Source organism: Panthera leo, chromosome E1 (assembly GCF_018350215.1).
Source record: "Panthera leo isolate Ple1 chromosome E1, P.leo_Ple1_pat1.1, whole genome shotgun sequence".
In the NCBI taxonomy this organism is placed as follows: Eukaryota; Metazoa; Chordata; class Mammalia; order Carnivora; family Felidae; genus Panthera; species Panthera leo.
The window spans coordinates 36,537,564-36,557,360 of NC_056692.1; positions in this window are offsets into that span (position 1 = coordinate 36,537,564).

A 19,797-nucleotide genomic window follows, 5' to 3' on the forward strand; every position below is an offset into this window, starting at 1 on the left:
TGTGAGCGGATTCCTTTTCTCACGTAGTAGGCTGCAGACGGAGGAGGGTTTTTTATAGGAAATATTACATGCATTCATTCATTCCACCAACATTTATTGGGTGCTTACAATGTATAGAAATTATTCTAGTCATTATTCATTCATTTGCTTACAGTTGTATATTGAACACCTGCTATATGTGTGGCATCATGCTACATGCTTAGGGGACAGAAAGAAAACACAGCCCTTTTCTCAAGAGTTCATGGTGGGAGGGGGCAACCATTTCTTAAATTCCTACCATGTACCAAGCCTCAAGCCAAGAGCTTTATGTACATGATTTTTGCAATACTCAAACTAAAGGCCCCAAAAGTTTAAGCCAATCAGATAGCAGTTAAATTTAAAATAGAAAAACATAAAATAGAATTACCCTGTGAAGCAGCAATTCCACCTGTGGGTATATACCCAAGAGAACTGAAAAGCACGCCCTTGCACACGGCAGCATTATTAAAGGTGCAGGCAACTTAGGTGAACATCAACAGATCAAATGAATAAACAAAATGTGGTGTGTGCATCCACGGAGTCTCACTCAGCCTTAAAAAGGAAATTCTGATGGGGCGCCTGGGTGGCTCAGTCGGTTAAGCGTCCGACTTCGGCTCAGGTCATGATCTCGCGGTCTGTGAGTTCGAGCCCCGTGTCGGGCTCTGTGCTGACAGCTCGGAGCCTGGAGCCTGTTTCAGATTCTGTGTCTCCCTCTCTCTGACCCTTCCCCGTTCATGCTCTGTCTCTCTCTGTCTCAAAAATAAATAAACGTTAAAAAAAAAAAAGAAAAAAAAAAAAAAAGAAAGGAAATTCTGCATTTCCCGTGCTACAACTCCGATGAACCTTAAGGACATGATGCTAAGTGAAATAAGCCAGTCACAAAAAGACCAATTCTGTGCGGTTGCCCTTATGTGAGATACCCAAAGTCATCGAGTTCATAAGAGACAGAAGTGGAATGATGGCTGCCGGGGGTTGGGGGGAGGGCAGAGTGGGGGTCGGTGGTTTCATGGGTATAGAGTTTCGGTTTTTCAAGATGAAAAGAGTCCCGGAGATTGGCTGCACAACAACGTGAATGTACTGACCTGCACCCTTAAAAATGATGAAGATGGTGAATTTTGTTATGCACATTTTACCGCAGTTAAAAATAATTTTTGAAGTTTAACCCATATACCCTAGGTCTGATTCTAAGGTCCCACTCTTGTCCACTGCAAAAACAACTATCAGGTAGGAGGGAAAGGAATGCATCATTCGAAGAGTCCAGACGAGGAATAATTTATTAGCATGTCAATCTTTGCATCCAAAGATGACTGCCTTATTATTCTGGAGGGCGCATTTGGGGCCAGAAAGACAAATACTAGCCAGGAGCCCCACTCCGAGTCAAGATTTAAGATCTTTTTTTTTTTTTTAAATTCTTTTTTAATGTTTATTCAGTTTTGAGAAAGAGAGAGAGAGAGAGAGAGAGAGAGCGCGGGGGGGGGGTGGCGGGAGGGAAAGAGAGAGAGGGAGACACAGAATCCAAAGCAGGCTCCAGGCTCCCCACTGTCAGCACAGAGCCTGACGCGGGTCTTGAACTCACGGACCGTGAGATCATGACCTGAGCCGAAGTTGGACGCTTAACCGACTGAGCCACTGAGGCACCCCAAGATTTAACAACAATTAGAGTCTGATGCAGTTAAAGATGCAGACTTCCCTAGGTCTTTCTTCAGGAAGATCTCTGCCCCAGTCTTCCATTTCACCCAACCCCTTTCTGCCCGCTCATGCTACTTTGCGGGGGCTCAGGGCTGAGAGCAGAGGTCACTCCGGGGCGGGGAGAACCAAGTATTCCGGAGGCAGAGTTGTGGGAGGGGTCAGCTGGCAAACCCAGGAAGCAGGCGAGGTTTGGCTTTCAGGCCTTGGGCTCTCCTTGTCTGCAGCTGGCGCAGGGCTGAGTCTGGAGCCTGGAGATCTAGCTTCTGCTACTGACTTGCCATGAGACGCCGGGAAAGATGGTCTCCTTCTCTGGGCCTTGGTTTCCCCAGCTGCGGCATGAAGGGTTTGTTCTAACATGAGTTCTAAGGCTCCTCCTCTGGCCTTGGCCTTGTAGGAGATTTGAACCTTTGGACTCCTTGACTCTATGGGTCCTCCTTCTCTCTCACACCTTCTGTTTTAGCAAAACTGTTCTGGACAGGCTCTGATAAATCCATCAGTGCAGAGACACATTTTCTCCCAAGGGTATTTGCATTTCTGTTGGCATCCAGATGAGAGAGACTGAGGCTCTAACTTGGGCTCTCTTTTGATTGGAAGGAGCAGGGCAGACATGGTGGGGTGGAGGGATTCACCCCAAGCTGCCAACTGGCAAAGCAGGGCCTGGCCCAGGGCTCAGTCCTCGGGTGCCGATCTTGGCCCACCTCTCCCAGTGTGGCACAGACGTGAACCCACCATGCCGCCTCTTCTTCTGCCAGGGACTCTGCACGGGTGCTGGCAGCCCCCCTGTCCCCGGAGAAGTGAGTTCCAGCTCAGATACCGATGAGGTCATCGAGATCCCCCGGTCTGAGCTGGAATTCGGCAGGAGGGCTCACGGGGCAGCTGTTTGCGGTTTCTCTTTTCCTCTGAAGGAAAGTCTGAGCGGATGATCTCCTAGGTGCTGCCTGTTTCCATGTGAGGGAGAAGCAGGATGTGGCTCCAGATCAGTGGAATGGGAGGGGGGTTGGCAAGGAGAGTCTGGGGCGACACGTCAGCGACATATTTTGTGAGATGAAAGATCCCAGCTTCTTTCAGTAACTTCTTCAACTCTGCTTTTGTTCTTAGGAAACCTCATTTCGTCCCCTAATATTTATTCATGAGGACTTTGTGTTTTTGGAGACTTTGAGGAGCAGCTGCTTTGGGTCTGAGGGAATTCACTCCACTGCGAAGACAGCTTTTCATCTACTCAATGCAGCCAGGCTCCTCATCAAGAAACATCAGCTCCTTGGGGTGCTGGGGCCTCCAACTCCAGGAGGATTAATGTGCAGTTGTGGAGGGCTCCCGACATGCTCTGCTCTTGGCCAGCCGGGCCCTGGGTCCTGGGGACAGGGCAGGGGCGGCTTCGGGGACACAGAGGAGGCCACGTGCTAGGACAGACATCCCTGCCTGGGGACCTCACAGAGCCTCTTAGGCCAGCAAAGCACGATAGCGGAGGCTCCAAGAGCTGGGAGTTCCAGACAGTTTCGTCTTTCAGAGGCTTGTGTCTTGAAGGAGAAACCAGAGACTTCTACCCACCAGAACACAAATGCCACGTGACATGCAAACAAATGCCCGGTGGGGAGGGCCGGGCTGGTTCAGTCACGCAGAGGGGAGCTAGGACTAGAAAAAGACTTGCACAGGGTGGTTTTGACTGGGGGAGTCAGGAATTCTAGAATGTCAACCTTGGGAGGGACTTTAAGTTCTGGTCTAACCCTCTTATTTTCCACATGGAAAAATTGTGGGAAATGACACGTCTAAAGTCTGCACTGAAGATGAAATTCAAATATACATTTTCTGGCCCTGGCCCAGTGCACTTTCCTCTACAGTTGATCTGTAAATGTCTGTTTTTTTCCAACATTTTAGGGCTTCATGTGTCACTAACCCTATGACTTCCCAGCTAGCTCCTTCTCTAGCCCTTTTTGTTCTGAGCTCCCACTCATCCTTCCCCTTAAACAGTTCACTGCTTTCTTTCTTTCCCTTTTTACTGGTAATGCAGGATTTTGTTTATTCTGCCCATTAATAACTACATTCGAGAACATTTATAATATTAATGGAACTTAATCTAAGAGAAGCTCAACTTACTTTTTCTTATGTTCCGGTATCGATAGTCAAAATGATCATGGTCAAAATTATTACGTCAAAAACTTATGATAGGCGCTTGGGGTTAGTCTATATACAATTTCTTTTTTGGCATAAAGTTCTTGGGCTGCAAGAAAGAACATTTGGTTTGTTTCACTCGTAGGAATGTCTCTTAGTGCCGGGATGGCCTCTTCTTGGAATTTCTTCTGCTCTTGATTTTTTAGCATAGTTATCTGTGATTGTATGAATGGAATTGAGTGGAGAGGACTCATCATGTTTATTCCAAATGAGGGTACATAATTGATTACTAGACTAATGAGGAGGTAGGCAGGCAAGGCCTCTGCCCAATGTTGAGGCCAAGAGGTACAGCCTAAGGAGTTTAGCCAAGATTCAAGAATAAAGTCAAATTGGGAGCTTAAGAAAAGAGCAAAGCCATTAGTCACTCTTTCTGGCAATGGTGAGGGTGAATTTTCCACCATTTTCCCTGTGGCTTAGACGATCTTGGTCCTTGAAGTGCCCGCTCAGGCCCCTCCCGACAACTCAGCGACGTCAGCACACTGCTGTCTTTTTTGAATGCCCGCCTGCATAAACTCAGCTCTGTCACAAGCTTCTGTAATGCTCGTGGGTGCTAAATGTAATGCTCCAAGTTGCATGTGAATGGGAGAGTCCTGGCAGGAGGCATTGACCTTCTATAAGATGTAGGGAAATCAGGACAGTCCTGAGCTCTTCCCGAGGCTCTGGACCAGTGCCTCTAATGTCCACTGACACCCAGTGCCACGATCCAGGGCTTTTACCTGGCCCCACTACCTGGTTACTTTCTCTCCACCTTCCACCCCACCTTCCACCGCACCTCATTCCAGGACCGGAAGTTTTTTTTGTTTGTTTGTTTGTTTTAGTAATCTCTACCTCCAAGTGGGGCTAGAACTCACGACCTTAAGATCAAGAGTTGTATGCTCTACTGGCTGAGCCAGGAGGTGCCCCAAGGACGGGGACTTTTTTTTTTTTTTTAATGTTTTTGAGAGAGAGAGAGAGACAGGGATAGAGCGTGAGAGGGGGAGGGGCAGAGAGAGAGGGAGACACAGACTCTGAAGTGGGCTTCAGGCTCTGAGCTACCAGCACAGAGCCCAATGCGGGGCTTGAACTCACGAACCTCGCGATCATGACCTGAGCGGAAGTCAGATGCTTAACTGACGGAGCCACCTAGGCGTGCCCCAAGGACTGGAACTTTTAAAAGTGTTTGCGGGGGCGCCTGGGTGGCTCAGTCGGTTGAGCGTCCGACTTCAGCTCAGGTCACGATCTCGCGGTCCGTGAGTTCGAGCCCCGAGTCGGGCTCTGTGCTGACAGCTCAGAGCCTGGAGCCTGTTTCAGATTCTCTGTCTCCCTCTCTCTCTGCCCCTCCCCCGTTCATGCTCTGTCTCTCTCTGTCTCAAAAATAAATAAACATTAAAAAAAAAAAAAGTGTTTGCGATTGAGGGATGCCTGGCTGGCTCAGTCGGTGGAGCACGCAACTCTTGATTTAAGGGTTGTGAGTTCGAGCCCCGCGTGAGGTATGGAGATTACTTAAAAACAAAACAAAAAAATCTCTTTTTAAAAAATTTAATTAATTTATTTATTTTAAAAATGTTTTTATTTATTTTTGAAGGAGAGAGAGAGACAGAGCATGAGCGGGGGAGGAGCAGAGAGAGAGGGAGACACAGAATTCAAAGCAGGCTCCAGGCTCTAAGCTGTCAGCACAGAGCCCGACGTGAGGCTCGAACTCACAAACTGTGAGATCATGACCTGAGCTGAGGTCAGACGCTTAACCGGCTGAGCCACCCAGGCGCCCCCCAAAAAATCTTAAAATAAAAAAAAAGTCTATGTGATTGAGAACTTGGGCATTTGAATTTATCCTTCTCATTCCACACTCGTGACTGGTTCCGCTTCCTTTTCTCAAACCCTGAATTCATTCCTGATGTCACTCCAAATTCTAAAAAAATGCTGAGGATTCCTGGGTATCGGCACTGACTGGAGGGAAATGGGAGATGATAGTAACTGAGATCACAGGCAGGGTAAAAGAGTGGAAAATAGATTATGAATCAAACCATCTGGCGAGGCTCTTCTGCTACCTTGCTGTGTGGTTTTGGGCAAAGCCTTTAACGTCTCTGTGCCTTCGAGTCTTATTTATCAAGTGAGGATAATATTGTCTGACTTATCGACCTCTAAGATATGTTAAAGATAAAGTAGGGGAGCAGATTTAAACTTCTTCTTAATTTAAAAGAATATTAGGGGGAAAAAAAGAAAATTCCACCTAAATAGCATCACGTTGAGGATTTACTTCCCCCAAAATCACACACACACACACACACACACACACACACACACGATTTTTTTTTTTTTTAATTACCCTTCTCTACCAGTGTCCTCTGAGGTATATTGATAAGCAGCTAAGGGCTAAACTGAGTCTGAATTTCATCTCCTTTAATACCCTGTCATCTGGGGAAAGGGGCTGATGAGCGGTGCTATACTGGGTCAGGAGAAATAGAGGACCTGCATAATCCAGAAAGGTCTGAACAATCTCGTGTTGATTGTGAAGAAAAACCAAGGGAAAAAGCAGTAGGATCAGACTCTGGCCTCACTCTTCTCATCCTAGCAAACCTTTCCCATCTGGCTGTTGTTAGGGTTGAGCTCCGATTGGGTTTGATTTATAATTAGGGTCCAGGAGAGGATTAGGGTTAGGGTTGGGGTTTCAGTTAGGATTAGATACTGAGTTTGGGTATACGTTTAGTTTAGAGTTAGGGGTGAGAAATTAGGGTAAAGTTATATTTAAAGTTAGGGTCAGGGCACCTGGTTGGTTCAGCCAGTAGATAGTGTGTGACTCTTGATCTCGGGGTTGTAAGTTTGAGCCCCATGATGGGTGTAGAGATTGCCTTTAGAAAATAAAAATAAGGGTGCCTGGGTGACTCAGCTGATTGAGTATCTGACTTCGGCTCGGTCATGAAGTTATACTTCGTGAGTTTGAGCCCCATATGGGGCTTGCTGCTGTCAGTGTGGAGCCTGCTTGGGATCCCCTGTAGCCCCCTCTGTCTGCCCCATCCCTGCTTGTTCTCTCTCTCTTTCTCTCAAAAATAAATTTAAAAACATTAATAAAAAATAAAATAGGGGCACCTATTTTTGGCTCAGTCAGTTAAGTGTCCAACTTTAGCTCAGGTCATGATCTCACGGTTCGTGGGTTCAAGCCCCGCATTGGGCTTTGTGCTGACAGCTCAGAGCCTGGAGCCCGCTTCGGATTCTGTGTCTCCCTCTCTCTCTGCCCGTCCCCAGCGTGTGCTCTGTCTCTCAAAAATAAATAAAAACATTTCTAAAAAATTAAAAATAAATAAAAATAAAACAAGGATCAGTATTCATTTAATTTAGAATTAGGGTTAGGTCAAGGTTAGGGCAATGTTTCTCAGTCCAGGCACTACAGCCATTTGAAGCTGGATAATTCCATCATGGGGGCCACCCTGTCATTTTTAGGATGTTCAGAAGCAACCCTGGCCTCTACCCACTAGATTCTTATAGTATCTGCTACATCCTAGGAACCAAAAATATCTCCGGACATCGTCAAATGCTTCCTTGGGTGTGGGGGTTGGGGTGGCAACAGTGGGAGTCTCCCTTGGTTGAGAACCCCTGAGTTAACATCAGGGTTAGGGTTAATGTTAGGATTCTGGTCTGGAGTCAGGTTGTTTTAGATTTTAGAGTTGGGTTTGTGTTTAGATTGGGGTTAGTCGAGAGGGTTGGGAAGATGTTTAGATTAAGGGTCAGGAGTGAGGTGAAGGCTCAGGTTCAGGTTCAGGTTCAGGCGAGGATTTGTACGTTGGTTATGTTTAGGGTTAGCACCTTGCTACAGATGCATTGTGGAAATATCATATCATGAATTTAGTGTCTTTCCTCTGGCATTATTGGCATTATTGGGAAGTGGCTGTATTTCTTGGGGAACAGAATACAAGGAAATGCCCCACACTGGGGCATCTCCCTGTAGAACCCCGCTGTGTCTGTGGAGAGTGACTTCTTAAGAGCCTTCGTGTCTAAGGAAGGTCACTATTTGGGGTTGTTCCTCATCTCTATGTGTGACATAAAGATAAAGACAGCTGGAAACAGCCCATATGTCCACCTGCACCAGCATATATACTCTGTGCCGAGACTCCATTTACATTTTATTGCATACGTCATTTGCGTAGTGCAGACACAAAGACCTTCATGCCTAAGGTCAGGAAACCAATATATATGGCAGGGCTCCCCTTCTGCCACATTGTCACAGGTACGAGGAAGCCCACCTGAAGGCAAGGGTTTCAAGAACAGCACAGCAGGATGACTCAAGGACCCGAGCAATGGGAAGATCTCGGAGCTGGAAGCCAGGACACCGATTGTTCACCCCTTTGTTGTTCTACTGTGTGCGGAATCACGGGCAAGTTCGTCGCCCTGCCTTAGTTTGCCCTTGTGTAGAATAACCAGAATGGAACTCACCTGAAACCCTCCATCCCTCTCCAATTCAACCGAGGGTGAGGTTCATTTCAACAAGCTCTTGAGTTGTTTGGGAAGGAAGGTGCTGCGTCGGCCCACGGTAATTTTATTATTCTGTTTCCAGAAGAAAGGGGTGTATACAGCCTCTAGCTCAGCACCTGCATGGTGGTTGGAGCCAGCCAAGGCGTCCATCTGCCCATGTCAGAGAATACAGGAGGGATGGTGGTGTCAGAGGCAGACGCAACAGAGAGGGAACGATGCTTCACCAGCTTGTCAACATGTCATTAGGGTGTTCCTGTGGGAACCAAGAGCAGAGGCAGGAGGCAGGAGACGTGGGAGGGAGGGGGGAGGGAGGGAGGGAGGAAGGGAGAGAAATGGAAGAGATGAAGGGGTCCGCATTCATCCCTGTCATGAGGAGAGCTCTATCAAACCAAGGCCAGGCCTATAAATCAGGCCATAATTAGTTGCAAAGAGAAAGCTTTAACATCCTCATCAAATTGATTAATACATCTTGCAGCTCAGGACAGGCTGGCCCTGCCTTGGAAAAACTGCAAGCTGGCCCGGCTGGATGGGAAGGGAAGAGGAGAAGGGACAGTTCTAGCTCTGACAGCGTGGAGCCAGCCGAGTTCTGCCCCTCAGTGTACTCACTTGAAGGAGGCTCGGACAGGTGGCAGGTGGGGCCGTTCTCAGTCCGGGGGGGTCATCAAGGGCCCGGAATTGGCCCCACCACCTCTGGCACATTATTGGTTTATTTTTCTAGGCCTCAGTTTCACCATCTGTAAAAGGGACGTTTTGAACCGGAGGAACTTTGATTACTTCCGGTTCAGACACCATAAATATCTAGGAGCTCAAGGGACAAGGATGTTTGGGGGTTATGGCCAGTAAAGACCTAATCCCAGGATCAATTCCTAGGATATCCAAAGGGGGGGGGGGCGGTCAGGAGTTTGGGATAAGCTTAAGGAATCTGGTCTGCCTCCGGCTTGAGATTACCAAGTACTGCCTGTGTGTCTTTCCCAAGGCCTAAGCAAGCAGCAAATACCCTTCATCTTCTAAAGTGGCACAGAGAGAAAAGATATGGATTGCCTTGGATTCACATCCTGCCTCAACCGCTTATTTGCCGTGTGTTTGGGGAAAGTCACCCAGCCTCCTCAGCTTTCTCCTCTATAATAGGGATAACAAAATAACAATATCTACCTTGCGGGGTCATTATGAGGAGTCGGTAAGATATATATGTCATGGGCTCAGCTCAGAGCCTGGCACGTAGTAGGTGGTCAGCAAGTAGTAATTAGTATTATTGTTGTTCAGATGACTCTTGATATCTTAAAAATGGCATCTAACTCACACGGAGACTGAAAAAGTAAAGTCTCGTAAAAAAGTAAAGCCCTGGGGCGCCTGGGTGGCTCAGTCTGTTAAGCGTCCACCTTCGGCTCAGGTCATGATCTCAGGGTTTGTGAGTTCGAGCCCCGCGTGGGGCTCTGTGCTGACAGCTCGGAGCCTGGAGCCTGCTTCGGGTTCTGTGTCTCCCTCTCTCTCTGCCCCTCCCTCTCTCGTGCGCACGTGCTCTCTCTCTCTCTCAAAAAAAAATAAACATTAAAAAAAATATTTTTTTTTAAATCAAGCCCTGATTCCCCCACAGGATGTCCAACGAGTCACCCTCCTGGGGTATAAAATGACATTTTGTGTAAAAGGTACTGGACTTGAGCTTAAAGACTTGGGTTCTGATCTTACCTTTGCAGCTTATGGGTTACGTGACTTTGTGCAAGATCTTTCACCTTTCTGAGCCTTGCTTTCCTGAATCAGGAATGTTTTCAGCATTCAATCAGATAATGTGTATAAATGATCCTTGTAAAATGTAAGTCATATTCAAGCATATTTAAATATAAAGCCTTTTGGGGCACCTGGGTGGCTTAGTTGGTTAAGCGTCTGACTTCAGCTCAGGTCATGATCTCGCAGTCCGTGAGTTCAAGCCCTGCGTTGGGCTCTGTGCTGACGGTGGGGAGCCTGGAGCCTGCTTTGAATTCTGTGTCTCCTCTCTCTGCCCCTCTCCCACTCACACTCTGTCTCTCTCTCTCTCTCTCTCTCAAAAATAAATAAACACTAAAAAAATTTTTAAACAGCATTTTATGAGCAACATTCAGGGCATCAGTCACTTTTGTCTGCTGCTGACCGCCCCAAATCCCCCATTAGGAATAACAAATGAAATACATTTCTTCTCAAGCCCTTGGGACGTGCTCCATTGCTTGAAAGGACCCTGTGGGCTTTATGTCTTCTATAAATTGCATTTTCCTATTTCCTGCTTTAACAAAAACTCTCTGACTTAATTGCTTATAATAAACAAAGATCCTCTATTTAGTGGCGTTTGGGGCACATCCAGGTTTATGTGGTGACGCTATCCAAAAATCCATTCTTTCCTTCTTCTGTAATAATTGAACTGTTGAACATATGGCTGCTCATATGTATCTGTTTCCCAGACTCCCTTGCGTTTACGATGGCTAGATGACTAAGTTCTCGGTAATGGAATGAAAGCAAAAGTGATGTGGGCCAATTAGGAGCTGGGTCCTTAAGAAATGAGTGTGCCTCTTCTACACTTTTAATCCTTCCTGAGACCCAGAACACGAGTGTACCCTCCATCCAGCTTGGACCAGGCAGATAAAGGCCACCATGGGGGGTGGTGGGGAAGCAAGGCAGAAGGAACCTGGGTCCCCGATGACAACATGGAGGAGAATCCCCTGCCAACCTGGAGCTCAGGCTGTTCTGTGAGAAAAAACATAAACTTCTACCGTGTTGAGAGGTTGCATTTGGCGATCTTTATTATAAAGTTTAATCTTTCATCTTGAGGAATTACTTCTTTGCACTGAGTGTCCCTCAGGAGTCCATTTTCTTTCTTTCTTTTTTTTTTAATTTTTAATGTTTATTCATTTAGAGAGAGAGAGCGCGCACGCAGGGGAGGGGCAGAGAGAGGGAGACACAGAATCTGAAGCAGGCTCCAGGCTCTGAGCTGTCAGCACAGAGCCTGGCGCGGGGCTCAAACCCACGAACCATGAGATCATGACCTGAGCTGAAGCCGGACGCTTAACCGACTGAGTCACCCATGCGCCCCAATCAGCTCCATTTTCTTATACTCTTCCTGCAAGAACAAAGTCTACTCTATTCCTGGAAAGCAGCTGCAATTCGAAGACCAATGGGGGAAAGAAGAAGCAGAAAATCAGACAACTGTAGATTGAGGATGCCTGGAGGGATCCACAGGAATCTGAACTCTGACCCCGGCCCACGTGAAGGGACAGGGAGGGCTCAGGGACCACAGAGCTGGAGAAATAAACCAGAGGTGCCCAAATGACTCGTCATGAGCCTCCGGTAGAGGAAGTGGGCTTTTCAAAACCTGTGCACTGCTTTCTTATGCTTCTAATCCCCGAGAAAACTTGACCCTCACCGGCTGACCCATTGGCTTCCCACCAGTTTGTCATCATCAGTCAAGATTTTTTTCAAAGCCTATGACATTTAGAAAGCCTCCCTCCTGACACCCACCCCTCCCCTTTCGGAATGTGGTCCTGGGCAGACTCCGAATTGCTCTTTAACATGTTGAACCGAGCAGATGGCTTGGAATGTGAGTGCTGAATACCTCCTTTCAAAAGCCAAGAGGTATGGGAGTCCAGCAGACATGGGATCATGGGGAAGAGGAGACAACGGAGGAAGGACCACGGTGCCAAACAGCCACAGGTGGGAGCCAGAGCGGGGAGGAGGGGCAGCCTCGCCTTGCCACACCACTGGCCCGAATCGCAGGGCAAGGCCGGAAGGGAAGTACCAGTTGCGAAAGTTCCAACCTCATCTCACAGCTCACCAAATATTACGGCCTAGCACATAAAAGCCAGCGTGCTAATCTGCCAGGAGTGTTAAACTCAAGGAGCTGTGACCGGAAGCAGGCGGGCTCTGGGGACAGGAGTGGGGAGGTAGCTCCAGCAGGCCAGGGGCTCCCCTTAGGCCTCGCCGGCTCTCAGGCAGCCTGAAACCAAACAGGAAACTCAGCCCTTGTCCTGGAACCCACGTCTGCCTCCTGCCTCTCCACAGTGAGAGCATTTAGGGGAGTCCTGAGCCTTCTTAGAGGGATCCGGGCCGCTTCTAGGCAGAAAATAAATGCTTTCAAGCCACATAAATCAACGAAAATTAGCAGGAGTCAAGGTAGAAATCTGTCCTCCAGCACTTGGATGTTTGAGTCACGGTTCTTCTCTGTGATTTAGAGCCGTGTGATTAGAGTGATCCGATCTTGTTTTTTTTCTTTTTCTTTTTTTCCTTTTTCTCCCCCCTCTCCTCCCCTTTCCAGATAAAGTCCTCTCCTATGAGGCAGGTTCCCACTGTCCGCTAGTTTCTCTGGCGAGAAACAGGTGTGTGCACCTGTCCGCTCAGACCCTTGATGGATCTCTGTGCCGTCTTGGTTCGTCTCCTCCCCGCCTGCTCCTTAATGAACAGTCCGCCCCAGGCCAGGGATGAGTTGTGGGTGGGAGCCCACATTCCGAAGAATGTTGCAGAGGAGATGTGTGGCTGCTGACCCAAGTGAAATGCGGCACCACCCTAGAGGTGGAGGAGGGGGGCTGCGGTGATCAGAACTCCTCACTCTGACCTCTGAACTTGGGAGAAGATTGATAACAGCCTGAAGGTTTCCCAGCCCTGAGCCCCCTGCCAGAGGAGGAGCATATAACCCAGCCACTGATGGAAGTGTGAGCTGGGAACCAGAGAGCTGAGATGCAGTGTTTCACTTCAGAGAACGGGGACTCAGGGGCACCTGGGTGGCTCAGTCGGTTAAGGGTCTGACTCTGGATTTCGGCTCAGGTCATGATTTCACGGTTTGTGAGTTCGAGCCCCCATCGGGCCCTGCGCTGGCAGTGCGGAGCAAGCTTGGAATTCTCTCTCTCCCTCGCTTTCTGCCCCTTCCCCACTCACATATGTGTGCTCTCTCTTTCTTTCTCCCCAAATAAATAAAAAAAATTTTTTTTTTAATTTTAAAAATGGGACTCAGAGGGACAACCTTGTATGGGAAGTGAAGGTGGAATTTGGAATCAGAGAGACACAGATGCAAATCCCATCTCCATCACTTACCACCTAGATGACCCTGTGCAAGTTTCTCAAACTCTTTGAGCCTCAGTCTCCACGCCTTTAAAATGAAAATAATGAGGGGCGCCTGGGTGGCTCTGTCGGTTGAGCATCGGACTTCAGTTCAGATCACGGTCTCACGGCTCGTGAGTTCAAGCCCCACATTGGGCTCTGTGCTGACAGCTCAGAGCCTGGAACCTGCTTTAGATTCTGTGACTCCCTCTCTCTGCCCCTCCCCCACTCGTGCTCTGTCTCTTTCTCTCTCTCTCAAAAGTAAATAAACATTTAAAAAATAAAATGAAAGTAATGCTATTAATCTCACAGAGCTGTCGTGAAGGCTATATGAAATAATCAAATTAATGTCAAGTTTCTAGCACATGGGGTGCCTGGAACGTAGCATTTGCTCATAACATACTTTCCTGCCTTTCCACTCTTCTTGCCCAAGCCTGTACAGCAAGCTAGGAAAGAAATCAGTGTCTCCTAACTCCTCATCCAGTACCTGGTATCCATCCAGCTCAGGAATCTACCCACTCACTATGAGTTCTCGGTCTAGACACTAACTGAATGGCAGAGAGCAGCCCTCTAGGAGACAGACTAGAACATACCCATTCTTTTTTTTTTTAATTATTTTTAATGTTTATTTATTTTTGAGAGATAGAGAGATACAGAGCATGAGCAGTGGAGGAGCAGAGAGAGAGGGAGACACAGAATCCGAAGCAGGCTCCAGGCTCCGAGCTGTCAGCACAGAGCCTCACGCGGGGCTCGAACTCACAAACCCTGAGATCATGACCTGAGCTGAAGTCAGACGCTCAACCAACGGAGCCACCCAGGTGCCCCTAGAACATGCCCATTCTGAGGAAGGAAGAATCACACCCAGCATGGTATTGTGCCATATTCACTGCCAGGTTCAAGCCCTGACTACAAGCCACCTGCAAGTTGTGACCCTGGGCGATTCCTTGAGCCTCAGATTCTCCAATGTGAAGTGGCTGTGATTGCAATCCTTGCTACAGGGTGGCTTTGGAGTTCAAAGGAAATAGTGGATGGGGAAGCCCTGTGCAAATGATTCTTTATGGATAATGGGGTGCTAATCATTTTATTAACCAGATTTCTCTTGGGAAGGGAACGCCGCTTAGAAGAACACGTTGGTATGTGCCTATCATATGGCAGATGTTACCAAAATATTAGAGAAGGGAGAGCATTGTTCTGCATGAGAGAGACAAAGAAGAGAGAAAAGAGGAGGTGGGGAGGCTCCAAGAGGATAGAGAGAGGCCAGGCTTACTGAATGCCACACTGGTTAGATGGACTGGGAGGCATTTTAAGAACAGTGGTGCCCACTGTGGTCATTAAAGCTGTTTGTGCCATGTAACAGAAGCTTGTCCTCTTGTGCCCCTGCAAAGTCTTTGGGTTTCTCCATTAAACTCACCCGTTTTGGAGTACTGATCACATGCCTCTAGTGATTTATACACATTCTTTTATTTATCCTTCTATAACCTTCCACGGATGTAGCCCTGAGGCCCAGAAACCTTGGACAGCTTGCTCAAGGTCACGTAAATCGTAGCTGCCAGAGAAGGGATTCCAACGGGTGCCTAGCCCCCGCTACCGTGCCCCGTTGCCCCTCGGGACCTTAGTTTTCTGAGGTTCAGAAGGTCACTTAACCTCCCCGAGCCCCAGTTTCTCTAGCTTTAAGAAGAAATGTCTCTGTTGCTCCTCTCCTTGGTCACTCAAATACTTGATAGATGGGAGAGGTAATAGATGTGAAGTACTTTGAGAGCTTTTAAACAAACAACTCTGTTGCGAAAGTAAGCTATTATTAATACCACATCTCACATGCTAAAAGGTCCGCTTAATCCGTCCTGCCCTAAGGAGCCAGAGGATATTTCTCCTCTCTGTTTAGTTTATCCAAGTGCCAAGGGTGTTCTTCGTTCCTTTCTCTCATCGGAGAGAGCGTATGGCTCTCCCCTGAAGCTACCCAAGTCCAAATAGCATGATCATCTCCAAGGATTCCCTTCCTCCCACGCATCTCTCCTGCCCCCTCCAAAAATAGGGACTAGCCCCGTGGTATTTAACATACAGCCCTCCAGGGAAAAAAGGCCTATTTTGATTTGTAGCATTTGCCAATTTCCTTGGTGTAAATACTCCCAGCATGCCTGATTTCACACGATCGTTATGATATGAGTGCAGAATTGGGGAGAGATGGACAGTATCACACCCTTATACAGTATTTCCACCATATAGGTACAAGAGGTATCAATCACCCCAGAAGGGATGCCTGGGTGGCTCAGTCGGTTAAGCGTCCGGCTTCGGCTCAGGTCATGATCCCAGACCCGCGTCTGCCGTCAGCGAAGAGCCCACTTCAGATCCTCTGTCCCTCTCTCTCCTCCCCTTCCCTGCTCTCTCCCTCTCTCTCTTAAAAATAGACTTAAAAAAGAAATAACCCCAAAAGGATATAGTAAAATCTGGTGAAGGGGTACTCGGCCGACTCAGTCATAGAGCATGTGCCTCTTAATCTCAGGGTTGTGAGTTTGAGCCCCATGTTGGATGTAGAGATGACTTAAAAATGAAATCTCGGAGTGCCTGGGTGGCTCAGTCAGTTGAGCGTCTGACGCCAGCTCAGATCATGATCGCATGGGTTTGTGAGTTCGAGCCCCGCATCGGGCTCTGTGCTGTCAGCGCAGGGCCTGCTTCCTATCGTCTGCCCCCCTCTCTGCCCCTGCCCCACTCGTGTGCTCTCTTTCTAAAATAAATAAACACACAAAAAAAAACCTTTAAAAAGATCTAGTGAAATAAAGACTAAATAAATAAAGAAGGGATGTGTTTTTATTATTTATTATTTTTGTCTTTAAATGTAATTTATTTCATCGTAACTTCACATGGTTTTAGGGTTTTTTTGGAGTAACTGTTCAACAAAATTCTTGAAACTTAAAAATCAGTGCTCGCAAGCCAGCATAAGGAGGTTCCACACCACCCCTGTGTGACCCACACGTGCACATGAAGACAGTCTACAGTCCTCCCCGTTCGTGCTCTATTTCTATCAAAAATAAATAAACATTAAAAATAATTTTTTAAAAAAGAATGGGTATATCCTAGTCTGTCTCCTAGAGGACTGCTCTCTGCCATTCAGTTAGTGTCTAGACCGAGAACTCATAGTGAGTGGGTAGATTCCTGAGCTGGACGGATACCAGGTACTGGATGAGGAGTTAGGAGACACTGATGTCTTTCCTAGCTTGCTGTACAGGCTTGGGCAAGAAGAGTGGAAAGGCAGGAAAGTATGATGTTATGAGCAAATGCTACGTTCCAGGCACCATGTGCTAGGAAGCTGAGGAATGTGGGGGGAAGCACCAAGTGATCCTGTCATAAATTTTTCTTCTTTTTTTTTTTTTTTTTTTAACGTTTATTTACTTTTGAGACAGAGAGAGACAGAGCATGAACAGGGGAGGGGCAGAGAGAGAGGGAGACACAGAATCCGAAACAGGCTCCAGGCTCTGAGCGGTCAGCACAGAGCCCGATGCAGGGCTCGAACTCACGGAACGTGAGATCATGACCTGAGCCGAAGTCGGACGCCCAACCGACCAAGCCACCCAGGTGCCCCATCTTTTTTTTTTTTTTTTTTTAAAGATTTTTTAATATGTTTATTTTTGGAGAGAGAGAGACAGAGAGACAGAACACAAATGGGAGAAGGGCAGAGAGAGAGGGAGACACAGAATCCGAAGCAGGCTCCAGGCTCCAAGCCATCAGCACAGAGCCCGATGTGGGGCTCAAACCCACAGACCGGGAGATCATGACCTGAGCTGAAGTCGGACACTTAACCGACCGAACCACCCAGGCGCCCCGTTGTGACATATTTTCCTCTTTCAGAAACAAGAATCTCACAAGAAATGGTATGCTGGATTGACAATGGCCATTTCGATCTCAAAGATTCTTTTCTTCTTTAAAAATGTTTATTTATTTTTGAGAGAGAGAGAGACAGAGAGGAGCGGGGGAGGGGCAGAGAGAGAGGGAGACACAGAATCCGAAGCAGGCTCCAGGCTCCAAGCTGTCAGCCCAGAGCCCGACGCGGGGTGCTAACTCATGAACCATGAGATCATGACCTGAGCCGAAGTTGGCCGCTTAACCGACTGAGCCACCCGGGCGCCCCCCAATCTCAAATATTCTTAAATTGGAAGTACTCATCTAGTCCTTTTCCCTAACCGTGAGCAAGAGTCTGTTCTCCAGGATCCAGTGTGGATCAGGGTCCCGTTGGGAAAGAGATGGTACCCTGGAGAAGAGTTTAACAAAGGCATATTTACAAAGCTCTGGGCAGAGACATCCACAAGGGCTGGTGAAGTTAGCCAGAGCGGGGAATGATTGGCACTCGAGGCTCAAAGGGTTAAAGAAGGAGCCTTCCCCCAAATCTGGAGAGTGTAGCAGAGGGTGTCCCGCTGGGGCCATGGTCTTTTTAGTTAAGGAACACAGGCATCGTCAACCGGAGGCTTGGCCGGTGGGGAGCTGGGGGAATAAAGACCCTGACCTCACGCTCTCTCTACCTTCCGTCACTTCCAGTGACTTGCTATAACACGTAAATGTGTTATCTTGTTCTCCTTTAAAAACTTCAGGTCGGGGTGCCTGGGTGGCTCAGTCAGTTGAGGGTTTGACTTCGGCTCAGGTCATGATCTTGTGATTGATGAGTTTGAGCCCCGCGTTGGGCTCTGTGCTGACAAGCTCGGAGGCTGGAGCCTGCTTCAGATTCTGTGTCTCCCTCTCTCTCTGCTTCTCTCCACTCATGCTCTGTCTCTGTCTCAGAAATAAATAAACATTAAAACAATTTTTTTAACGTTTTATTTATTTTTGAGACAGAGAGAGACAGAGCATGAACGGGGGAGGGGCAGAGAGAGAGGGAGACACAGAATCGGAAGCAGGCTCCAGGCTTTGAGCCGTCAGGCCAGAGCCCGACGCGGGGCTCGAACTCACAGACCGCGAGAGCGTGACCCGAGCCGAAGTCGGCCGCCCAACCGACTGAGCCACCCAGGCGCCCCAAAACAATTATTTAAAAAAAAAAAAAACAAACTTCAGGTAAAGTCACTGGTTCTTGAGCATTGGCCATTGACTGAACCCAACCAGAAGTCAGAGGACAAGGGAGCCTGTTGGAGTAATTCATAAAGAACATTTCCCAGCACCAAGAGCAGGAGAGGAGAAGGTGAAGAATGGATATGGAAGGCGACAGAGATCACCCAGCACACGTCCTCAGTGGCTCATTGCAGGAAGCCATTCCCAAAGCAGCATGCTTCTGAAACTTTAATAGACATACTAGCCATCTAGGGATTATAATGCAATTTCTGACTCAGTAGGCCTGGGTTGAGTCCTAAGATGCTGCTGGCCTGTGGGCTACCCTTTGGGTAAGAGGGTGTTAGGCCATACCCACCCCACTGCAAACTCTAGTGGGCTTGTCCAGCTATGAGAAAAGCAGAGCTGTAAAACTCCCTTAGTCTTTCCCTTCCCACTTCCTACCTCCCCCACCTCCTTTCCTTCTCCCAACACACCCTGCTGGGGCAATCCAACTATCCACGACAACCTAGAATTTGATTCTCTCTCCTCCCCACCCCTGTTCCAAGGCCATACTAGAAAGATGTGGGTTTGCAGACCCCCAGAACTGGAAGGCAGATCTCTCCACTGGAGGAAATCCATAGGGAATATTCCTAAGTCCTACAATCTCCCCTGTCTCCTTTTTCTCTCCTTGTTTTCGCCTCTACAGCAGGAGGAAGCAGCTGCGGGCTTAGCCCCTGGACACTGGGTCCAGTTGCCTGGTATAAGAAAGGCTGGCCCTAAGGGGTATCCCCATTAATTCCAGACACAAGGCATGCGTGTGCACTCACAGGAAGATAAACACACATATATATGAGGTAAGTGCACCGGGGTGGGCAGGGAACGGAAGGCTGGAAATTGGATCAAGATGGCGTAACACAATTCCTTCTCCTTGGGAACTTAGATAATCTGGAAGAGGGACGATGTAACAACGAAGACCTAGCGACTTTCAAGATGTGCCCCATCACCTCTATTTATTCACTACTATTCCCACATAGGATAACTTCCATGCAAAAGTCTAGGAAAAAGGCCTAGCCAAGTGAGGATTTTCCAGAAGTGGCCTGTTCGTAAGATCAGCAACAGATATCCAGATTCCACTAGGAAAAGGCTCCCCAGGGGACATGTGTCCAGCAGCCTGAGCATAGTCCTGCTTGCTCCTTTTCCCAAGAGAAAGCGGGAGAGGATGAGGGCCCAGACTCCCAGCCGGTGAATGGACTGTCTCAGTTCACGGTACTGAACTCACTGTGTCCTTTATTTGGTGCTTGTCATAAAACACCCGACACCATAGAGCAACTTACAGTTTACAAGGAACTCTTCAAATACATTACCTCCTTAAATTTTTACAATACACCTATGAGATAAGGCAAGGCAGAT